An 11,001-nucleotide genomic window follows, 5' to 3' on the forward strand; every position below is an offset into this window, starting at 1 on the left:
ATAGGATTCCATTCTTTATCAGCAAGATGTTAGATTAAGAAAAATAAAGGAAGAAAAATTTTGTGCAATTTTATTTTTCTTTGTGATCCTATTTGCTTGCTGCTGAAGTGATTTACTGTTAGTTGCAGCTGTGGTTGTCGTGTCTATGTTCACCTTTTGGAAAAGTGTTTAATATTATAATTATTTATATTGTAAGAATGTCACTCTGCTTAATGTTTCACACCCAAAAGAAAATCAAAATGAAAAATAAAACAAATAAGGAGATATTGTCTCCAAGCCATATCTAGAATGTTCACCAATATTTGAGAGTAAATATTCACATATTGAAAATGAATCTGCATATCATGACTAGTTTGCAATAGTACCATCCTGCAAGTTGGACATGGTGGTGACCCATCAGTTGTATCTATAAAGGGCAGAGATGTCAGAAATGACACTGATGTAGGCAGTTAGCTCTTCAGCCTTTCAAATTCTGAAGTCTAAGCTGATGAATGATTTGGGCTGAATACCAAGGCTGAAGCTGAACTTCAGAGCGTCCTTATTTACAAGGCTTCTGCAAGATACTCAAATTTGAGAAACGGTCTACACAGCAAAAATGTACACTTAGGTACCATGTATATAAACAATGGAAATTTAGTTCTAAGAGACACGTGAAAATGGTGCATGTGAAATTGGTGCTGTGCCCATGTTCTGAATGACAAGAAAAGGGGGAAGTATGATCTCAGGAAGAGGTTCTGTGTAAAGACAGAGAGTTGTTATGAACTTGTGGATTGGAGATAAAGGAAAGAGGCCTCAGTCACAGTTCTTGACTGGGCAGGGTACTAGAGACAGAGACACCTTTCAAGTTGTAATATCTTCAGAGGATGTTTTATTACGTTGTGGACATTGGGGCCTGCTAGTAAGAACCATTTTCAGTAGTTCAGTAGTAGGATTCAGCTCTGAAGCCTCTTGAAAAGAAACTGTTGCTAGAAGAAGTTATCACTGGCAAGTTGATAAATGACAGTGCCTATTAGTGTGGAAGTGATTTTGGCCCCAAGCACTCTGAGTAATTAAAGCATTGCATCAGCCTTGGAGACCAAGTGTCCATGTTGGCAGGAGATATTGACCACAATTGGCATGTACCTCAAGGAATGCACTTTTATCCTTCCCTCCTTCATGAGCCAAAGGCAAGTACTGTGATTCCAAGGAATCTCTATAAGTAAGGCTAATCTGAAGACTACTTCATTGTCATTGCCTTAATATAGCTTATGTCCTCCAAAAATTACACTTTGGAGAAACACTTGGCATATGTCTATAAAAGTATACATTAGCTAATAAATCATATTGGATTTTTTTATTAATCACTTTTTATTTTTCAGAGCAGTTTTTGGCTCACAGCAAAATTGAGAGGAAGATACAGAGACTTCCCATATACCCCCTGCCCCAACACTTGCTTATGTTCCCCTATTATCAACATCACCCACCAGAGTGATACATTTGTTACAACTGATGAACTTACATTGACACACCATAAGCACCCAAACTCCCTAGTTTACTTTAGGGTTCTCTCTTGGTGTACATTCTATGTGTTTGGACAAATGTATAATGTCAGGTATCCATCCTTATAGTATCATGCAGAGTTTCACTGCCCTAAAAATCTTCTGTGCCTCACGCATTCATCTTCCCCCCACCTCTTCATATTGTATTTTTAAATTATGAAATAAGATGAAGATAAATCTATCTTAAATTAGGCCATCTTCTTAAATTCTTTTCTTTTAAGAAATTTCTTATAGGCTAAGTTATCTGCAGACAGAGTATGCCATTAGAAGGAACTGGGTCCACTTGGGACACTAGGTTCTGAAAGTTCATCTATTTTTGGAGCTCTTTAACAATGAATAAGAGAACAAACATGATACATCTCATTATCATTTTAAAAACAGAAGATCTTATTCTACTTGGCTAGATTTTTGAGCCCAGGCTATATTCTAGGGAACAAAGAATTTTATAATGTCATGCAATACTCTTAACTCCTTCATTGCCAAGCCACTCTTGACCCCCGAAACTTATCTTCAATTAATGTAGGTATGTAGGAGTAGATGGAAATCTTTTTATAAATATGCTTCTCATTAATATAAGCATAATCATAAACCTCATATCTAACTTTCTAGACCACATATGTTAGTGATAATTGATAAATAAAGGGACGTCTTCCTGCCTCAAAGAAACTCTCTTTCTTTCACAGGACGTGAGTGTACAAAAATTTTATTCCCAGTGTGATACAGATAAAGTGGCTGAGAATTGACATTTTTAAATTTATGTTAAAAAAATATAAACCCAGGTTGTTTTGTGTATTACAAATTTATTCATGTTCTTAATTAAAACAGTAACAACAGTACAGAACATTCATCTACTTAATCTTTCACTCATCATGTATAGTTTTTTGATCTGTTTATAAATATTCCAGTCCTCTCCTTTTTTGGTTTAGACTGCAATTTCTGAACTCCTTGTGGAAATATATTACATTATCTTGTAAAGTTGAATATTGCCACATCCTGCAACATATCAATTACATTTCTAGAGGACGTGTTTAAAAATGTTCATAATTACTATCCATAGTAGTGAAATACTAATTGAGAGGATAATGGATGAAAAAATTTGAAATTATCACACAATAGAGTATGTATAGAAGTGAACATGAATCTACAACTATATTCAACAACTGATAGAAAAGTTAGTAACATTAATGTGGATGAAAAAATAAAAACAACTCCTAGAAGTCTGCAGATAGTACGCTAAGTTCAGAACCAGGAAAAACTAAAAAAATACGTATGTGATAAAGATATTCTGTTTTTAGGAAGCAAGATAATTGTACAATTAAAAAATCAGGATATTGGTTATCTTTAGGGTGAGGCAGGGGGCAGGATATGGAAAAGGTTAAAATTGATTCAATTATTGGTAATGGTAGGTAGATACCATCTTGGGATAGTAGTAAGCTTACAAATATTCATTGTATTATTTAAATAAATGTAAAAGGCAATAATATAAAATGCATCAAATAAAACACAGTAAGAAATTTTGGAAATGGGTGAATTATACAGTTGGAATTTTATTATAAGAATCCCTTTCTTCTGCTTGTCTGTTGCCTCTGCTTCATTTTGTGTTGGTTCCATTTTCAATCAGGCTTTCTCCACTCATGGTAAGATTATGAGGAGTTCCACATCTGTACTCTCAGAAACTCTATTAGAAAAAAAAAAGACTTTTCTCAATAGCTCAAGCAAAGCACTGAGACTGCATCTTATTTGCTAATAGATACATGACCCAATCATTACAGCCTGGGGGAATGCTTTCTGATTGACCACACAGGAATGATACCCATCTTTGTGAGATAGCACTGCTCATACCTTATGTAATGAAAAGGGAGAAATTGTGGTTTCTCAGAATAAAATCAAGTTTCAGTTACTCCAAGAAGGAAAATGGACTTCTGTCCAGCAAAAACAATCAATTCAGGGCCTATGAGGTAGTTTTTTATAACTCATCTTTAGCATCCTTATGATGAAGGCCGGAGAAATCTACAGAAGTATTTAGATATTTTTATAGCAAAACAAATATATACCAAATGTTGAATACATCCTTCTTTGCAGGCTATATTCCACACCACAGCATGAGAAATATCATACTCTATTATAAGAACAACCTGACATTTCCAATGTCCCAGCTGATGTCTCCCAGGGCTGTTGATTCTAAATGCTGTTGAGGCACATAAATGAAAGGGATTCCTAAAGGAATATTTGTTGTGTCCCAAGACCTGACCTCACATCTACCTCTGTCCTAAATTAGTGATTTTAGTGTAGTTCATAGAGAATCTCAACCTATTTCTTTAACCATTACATAGGTAATTTGTCAGAAAAGGTAATTACAAATTGTTACTCAAATTATGTTCAATTAGGCTTGAATTGTTTTAATCATTCACTCACCTAGTAAAAAATTGATAATTTGAAGCACAATGTGAACTGTTGTTTATAAATATTTACTATTGTAAATATGCTGGAGAACAAGATAGTCGCAAACCCTACTCTCGATGACTATCTACAATTTCCAGAACTCAATAAGAGTTTGAAGAATAAAATAGGATTTTTTTTTCTGGTTTCTGGTCTTTATGCAACATTTTCTTATTTTCAATTTCTCAATGATTCATCATTTCAATCAGGATGTTCATGTATCTGAGTTTTAGACACTAGTACTCATGTGGCCTTCTTATGCAGAAGATTCACTCACTTCTTCCTGACAGTCTAATCCTTTGGATTTCAAATCACTGTGCTTTCTTAATTTTACTCATCATCCTTTAAGCATGCTTCTTGAGTCTTCAAAAATTCTTTTAAATGTTCATGAAACTCTACATTTTGTTGTTTGCCCACTTCTCCAAACTACCTATTTTCTTTGGGTGACCTCACCCAATCTCATGATTTAAACTATCATTTACCAGTAATGATTTCCCAATCTAGTTCTACAGCCCTAACTTGAGATTCACAATTAAAAAAAAAAAAACCAACTGTCTACTGAACATTTTCCCTTGTATATCCTATGACAACCTGACCCTGTCATCATTGCCCTATTATGCTAAACTCCCCAACCTGAGATACCACTGTTAGTCATTAGAAATTTTTTCCTCATCATCACTGTCTAGTACTACCTGGTTTTCAATTTGGGCTAGTGTCACGAAAATGTGTGGAAAGAAGACAAACCATGGAAAAAGAGAGTGATTAGATCTCCATATTGAACTTATTAAATATGCAATTGGGCAAGCTGCTTAACTTCTGTGAGTGTTAGTTTTCTTTTATATGAAATGTCATTGTTAACACCTACCTCATTGAATAGTTATGTAAATTAAATTATATAACTTATGTAGGGTGATAAATAGAGTCTAATACACAAAATGTATTAAATAAATATTTGGTGAAGTAACATTGTTTCAATAAAGTGTATTCCAAAATAAGTGTCTGTTTACTAACATTAATTAGCAAAATAAATAGAAATGAATTAAAAAAATGAGATATCTATTCAATGCTCAGTATGCATGTTAATTCTCAGTATAAATCTGTGGTTCCTTCATGAAGAATGGCTATAGCACACAGAATAGAACTTCTCATTGTGGGACACCATACTGCCTTCCCTGGATTGTACTTGCAAATAAATTACGAGAGCTAGGAAAGCATCTCTCCTAATGCACAGAGGGGTAATTTAGGGAACTAGGTGGGAGCAGAGTAGTTTCCTGCTGATCTACTTCCTCTTCCACCAAAGACACTGTTTTTTCTTCTTCCTCTTCTCTATCACCCTCTCTGCCATCCATTTATGTTTTCCTCTTCTTCCCCTGATATCTTTGCTCAGCATAACACACATAAGACCTCTAAACCCTTGTTTGTATTTGGATACCAAGTATGAGGAGGGTTCACTTTCTCTTTTGTGGGTTAAATAGACAAATTAAAAGTTAAATTTATTACAGCATTTGGGATGTTTCTGATAAGCAAAGAAAAGGAAACTTTAGCACATACTACCCTCTAGGATGCTTATATTTTACATCATTATGTCAAAATATTCCCTCAGGAATTAAGACAGGAAATTTTTTTCCCAGTATTCTGTGGGATGGCTGCTTTCAAAAAGGGATGGAAAGACTTTACACTAGTATAGAGTGTTCTAACAGGTAAGTGACAGGTTATTTACATCTTTGTACCCAGAGAGGCATCATTACAGGATAATGCAAATTAGTTTTTAAATATATTTTATGTGTGTTTATATTGCTCCTACTTCTTCTGATAAAGGAACAGATAAAAGAATAATGTTTTTAAAAAGTTTACTCTTAATATAGCAAAATAAATAGAATGAAACATAAGCTTTAGAATAAAAAGGTCTTTTGAACTCAACAAATATGTTATGAGCACAAAGTATGTGAAAAGCCATCATTGTTGTGTGTGGATACAAGGAGGAATTCCATGCCCTAAGGTTTACCACAGATTCTTGAGATGGCAGAGTAAAAAAGCTCACAAAAGCTTTTCATGTAAGGTAGCTAAGCAAGATAAGTCCTCACTAGGGGCATTAAAAGTTAGAAAAGATTATGCCTGATTAGAGCTTAGAGAAAAGATTAATAGAGGTAGTGACCTTCACATAGCTTCTGCAGAATGTCATCTCCAAGTGACTGCTTTAAATATAATGTTGTTTGTTACAGTATAGAATTACTAATCTCTGCATATTTCTAAAATGATATCATAAGAATAGAATTTGCAGTTTACATGCATCTCAGATTTAGTTTGAAAAACTGAATAACCACTACTCATGGAAAATTCAGAAATGACAATTTGGAGGCTATAAACTATGTAATGAAGGAGAAAGGTAATGTCCCATATGTGTGGGAGGGGAGTGTTTTTTTAATCATTCTTTAATTTGGGCTTTTGAGGGATAAAGAATCTTGGGTCAACCTGTTAACCTTCCCACAGAAAATGGCAAATTTTGTGTATACATAAAATGAGATTCTCCCAAAGATAGAATTCTAGTGTAACCAAGTCACAGAGGGTTGAGTAGTTTAAGAGAGAGTTGTTAAGGAGAGTGAAGATTCTTACTGTGGCCGCTGCAATAAAACAGATAGGATAGGTTAGAAAGATCCACCTAACACTCTATTCCACTCTCATCTATTTTCCACCTTTATCTCTCTGCTTTTCTTTCAGCTCTTTTCTGTTACCTCCCCATCCAACACATTGTTTGTTTATTATTGTTTTGACAAATTTAGCCAGTCTAAGGTTGGCTAAACTTGTTTCAGGCAAGTACAATAGTTATTAAGATGTGCTTTTTTATTTGTGTTGTCTTCAGATCATTGTTACACATTTTTTGCGTCAGATTCCTTTGAGAACCTGATGAATGGTGTTAAAACACCTCTCAAAAAATCTGCATATGATCATCCACAAAGACATGAACAAAAACATAACCAATATCAGGAGGATATGACAAACGTCAAGGCTCTCCTTGTATTCTGTAAGGGCCAAGGTTTCATGATAAAAAATAGTTAAATGCTAAGATGATCATTTTTATGGGTGTCAGGGTCTCAAATCTTGCATGGCCATGTGGTGCTGTTCAGACTATACCATATTCTACTCCAGATTGTTGAGATGATTTACTAAGTTATTTAAAATTCATCTCAGTTTTTTTTTCTGAATTTATAAATTGGGAGTATGTTTGTCTGTCTACCATGCATAATAGATAGAAGGCCACAGAAGATCAATGATGTGAATGCATTTTGTAATCAGAATAGCACTAAACCAATCAGATAAATATATTAAGAAGTAATTGAGAAGGTTCGATTTAAAAACATTTACTCAGCACCTACATTGTTCAAAGCATTGAGTTTTGAACTGTGGATAATAAAATCTAAGAATACATAGTTTTCAAAGATTTTTATTCCAAAAAAGGAAGCTAAAGAGGAAGCACATATAAGTGAATTTAACTAATATTCTAAGAAAAGCTATCAAAGAAGCCCTTAGGGAACAGGAGAGAGAATTTCATTCATCATAAAGACGTCACTGAAGGCCACCAGAGAAGGTTTCTTAGCAGCTGGGTCCTGGAGTTTTGGGACAGTTGAAGTAGTCAGAAATGAAGTGACATTCTAAGAAGGAAGAAAACTATTGATTGAACTGCTGATTAAATATTTATGAGAACTCATAATTATTAATAAGTTAATGAAAATATATGTATTTATAATTCTTAATCTATCTTAAACAATATATGTCCAGATGTATAAATAAACTTGTTCCTACAGCCAGCCCCATGACCAAGTGGTAGAGTTCCATGTACTCCACTTCAGTGGCCCAGGTTTGTGGGTTTGGATTCTGGACGTGGACCTATTCTACTCATCAGCCATGCTGTGGAAGCATTGCATATACAAAAATAGAGGAACACTGGCACACATGTTAGCTCAAGGCCAATCTTCCCTAAACAAAAATGATACCTCTACCATTGGCAACAGATGTTAGCTCAGGGCAAATATTACTTAGCAAAACAATAAAATAAAATAAACTTGTTCTAGAAATGAACATTCTAATGGGGTTGATAGCACAAATGAAAAGTCATACAGTCAAAGGGGTGGCCACAATTATGGGACTTAATTTCAAGTACAAATATTTCATGATGGATCACTCTTTCAAATTAAGAAGGAAAGAATGAGCTTATTGTTTTGATTATGATACTAAGGATCAGCTTCCTCATAGTTGAAGATCTTTGTCAAAAGTTTCATAGTGAAAAGAGAGTTTTTTAAAAATCTGGTATCCTAATATAAATTACTTCACCAGGCACTTTCCTGAGAGTAGTTTTTGGTTTGGAGGAACATAAGGTATATTTCAAGTGGGCTCAGGAGAAGAAAGTTTACCAAGCAAGAGGAAAAGATGTACAATGGAAATTTGCATCTGTTTATGCTATCACAGTCTGTGCTTTGGCCACTTACAACTTTCAAGACAGTGTATTGAAGAGGAAAACAATGAGATACGTAAGCCTTCCAAATTTTTCAAGTGCACATAGTCCCTTTCAAAATTATCTTGAAAAGAAAGATGTAGATAAAAGTTTTCTTCTAAGAAGTGAAGGCAGTGATAGTATTCCTTTCTAAGTTTGAAAAAAGAGAAATATGCATTGAAATAAATTAAATTTCAAAGTTAAATCATCATTGACTTAGCCAGGACAGAAATAAATTGAATGAAGTCAGTTACTGACTGTCCACTACTCTTGTTGTCTAAAATTATATCTCGTTCCCTCCTCTGAATCTCTGGTTTGTTACAAGAACAAAGGAATTTTCAGGTGCTTGGATAATACAAACTCTACTGGAGATTACAACCATCATCTGATCCTACATGAACTGCGTGGTGTCCTCCCAAAATCACTTCAGATGTAAAATGTTTAAGTTAAACACTTGAATTATGAAAACAAGAACTGTTGAGTTGTAACACCCCTCTTTCATTTATATGCAACCTTTGGGACTTTGGGTCCTCTAAGGGGTGTCTTTCAGAAATGGGAAAAAGAAAAATGTAGAAATAAGGATATTTGAGATATTGCCAACTATTAAGGAATATTCACTTCTCTACATTAGTATATATCAAATACTAAATATCATAAGAGCACCACAAGGTAACATCATATTTTTAGAGAATATAAGTACTTCCTCTTTCTCTTTTCAAGCTCTAATATCTGGAAATTGGCATCCAGTGAAGGGAAACATAATATATATTAAAAAATAGACATTTCTAGAATTATGTGTAACAAATATACAATGGTAAATATATGTGTAAAGAAGATATTCTTTATGGGTAGGGGCTGGGGTATAATTTTCAATTTATATTATGAACTTCCAAAAGTAGTCAGATATATCCAAAATCCCAAGTGATACACCATCCGAATATGGATGCCAATTTATTAAATATGGAAAAATCATGAAATTAATAATAAATGGAGCCACATTACAAACTGTGGAACAAAGTGTTGAGGTGAGTTACTAAAAGCAATAGCTAAAATGCCCATGATAAGGAACATTTATTTTTGTTAAAATATTCCATAACATCATATATCACACTATATGTTACACATACAACCCTGAATTAATTCCATTATTTTTTGCAGATGAACCATTTCACACTCCTTCTTCTCATTCAAGAAATCATGCAGATGAATAATAATGCGACTGAGTTCATTCTGCTTGGGTTAACCCAGGAACCTGTTAGGAAGAAAATAGTGTTTGTCACTTTCTTACTTATCTATTTGGGGACTTTGCTGGATAACCTTCTGATTATTGCTACCATCAAGACCAGCCGGGCACGTGGAAGTCCAATGTACTTCTTCCTTTTCCACTTATCTTTATCTCATACCTTCCTCTCTACATCCATAGGCCCTAGAATGATTGTGGATGCCCTTTTGAAGAAGACCACTATCTCTTTCAATGAGTGCATGATCCAAGTCTTTTCATCACATTTCTTTGGCTGCCTGGAGATCTTCATCCTAATTATCATGGCTGTTGACTGCTATGTGGCCATCTGTAAGCCCTTATGCTACACGATCATCATGAGCCATCAAGTCTGTGGTGCATTGGTGACTGTTGCCTAGGTGGGGTCCTATGTACATTCTTCAGCTCAGATTTTCTGGCCTTGAGTTTACCCTTCTGTGGTCCCAATGTGATTGATCACTATTTCTGTGACTTGCAGCCTTTGTTGAAACTTGCCTGTGCAAACACCTACGTGGTCAATCTCTTGGTGTCCAACAGTGGGGCCATTTGTACAGTGAGTTTTGTCATGGTGATGTTCTTGTATGTTATCATCTTGTGTTCTCTGAGAAACCACAGTGATGAAGGGAGGAAAAAAGCCCTCTCAACTTGCATTTCTCACATCATCGTGGTCATCTTGTTCTTCGGTCCTTTCATATTTATATACACACGGCCTGCAACCACCTTCTCCATGGACAAGATGATAGCTGTGTTTTATACAATTGGAACACCTTTGTTCAATCCTCTGATTTATACACTGAGAAATGCAGAAGTGAAAAATGCCATGAGGAAAATATGGAACATGAAGTTGATCTCAGGTGACAAATGATTAATAGAAGTTTCAAGTTTTCTTTATCATTAGGATTGATCAAAAACGTCCATAGGGAATATCTTCCTCTTATTTTATAGTTAACATAATCCTAAAGTGGGGCATAAGAAATAGTTTCCTCAAGAAGATAGGCAATATGAACACATATACTGATTAACATTGATTCAACTTTCTATAGAAAAAGAGACAGCCCCAGGTAGAAACAGTCATGTAAGACATATACTTTACTCTGCCTCTCTTGCCTGCCTAATAGCACTGTGTTTTGATCTAGTATTATCTCTGCTCTTCCTCATATTGATTCTTTGTGTTCTCTATTTATACTTACACTTCTATATGCTTATATCAACAGCCTGGCAAGGTTTCCTCCAAACTGTTCGTTTATTAAATACTGTGGGATCATAATGTCTGACAA

General features: G+C 34.7%; 1 pseudogene; it reads left to right on the forward strand.

Annotated features, from left to right (window-relative positions):
- The first annotated feature begins 9,663 nt into the window (after nucleotides 1-9,663).
- LOC106826702 (olfactory receptor 4C16-like) lies at nucleotides 9,664-10,589 on the forward strand (annotated as a pseudogene).
- The last annotated feature ends 412 nt before the right edge of the window (nucleotides 10,590-11,001 follow it).

Source organism: Equus asinus, chromosome 10, assembly GCF_041296235.1.
Source record: "Equus asinus isolate D_3611 breed Donkey chromosome 10, EquAss-T2T_v2, whole genome shotgun sequence".
Taxonomy (NCBI): Eukaryota; Metazoa; Chordata; class Mammalia; order Perissodactyla; family Equidae; genus Equus; species Equus asinus.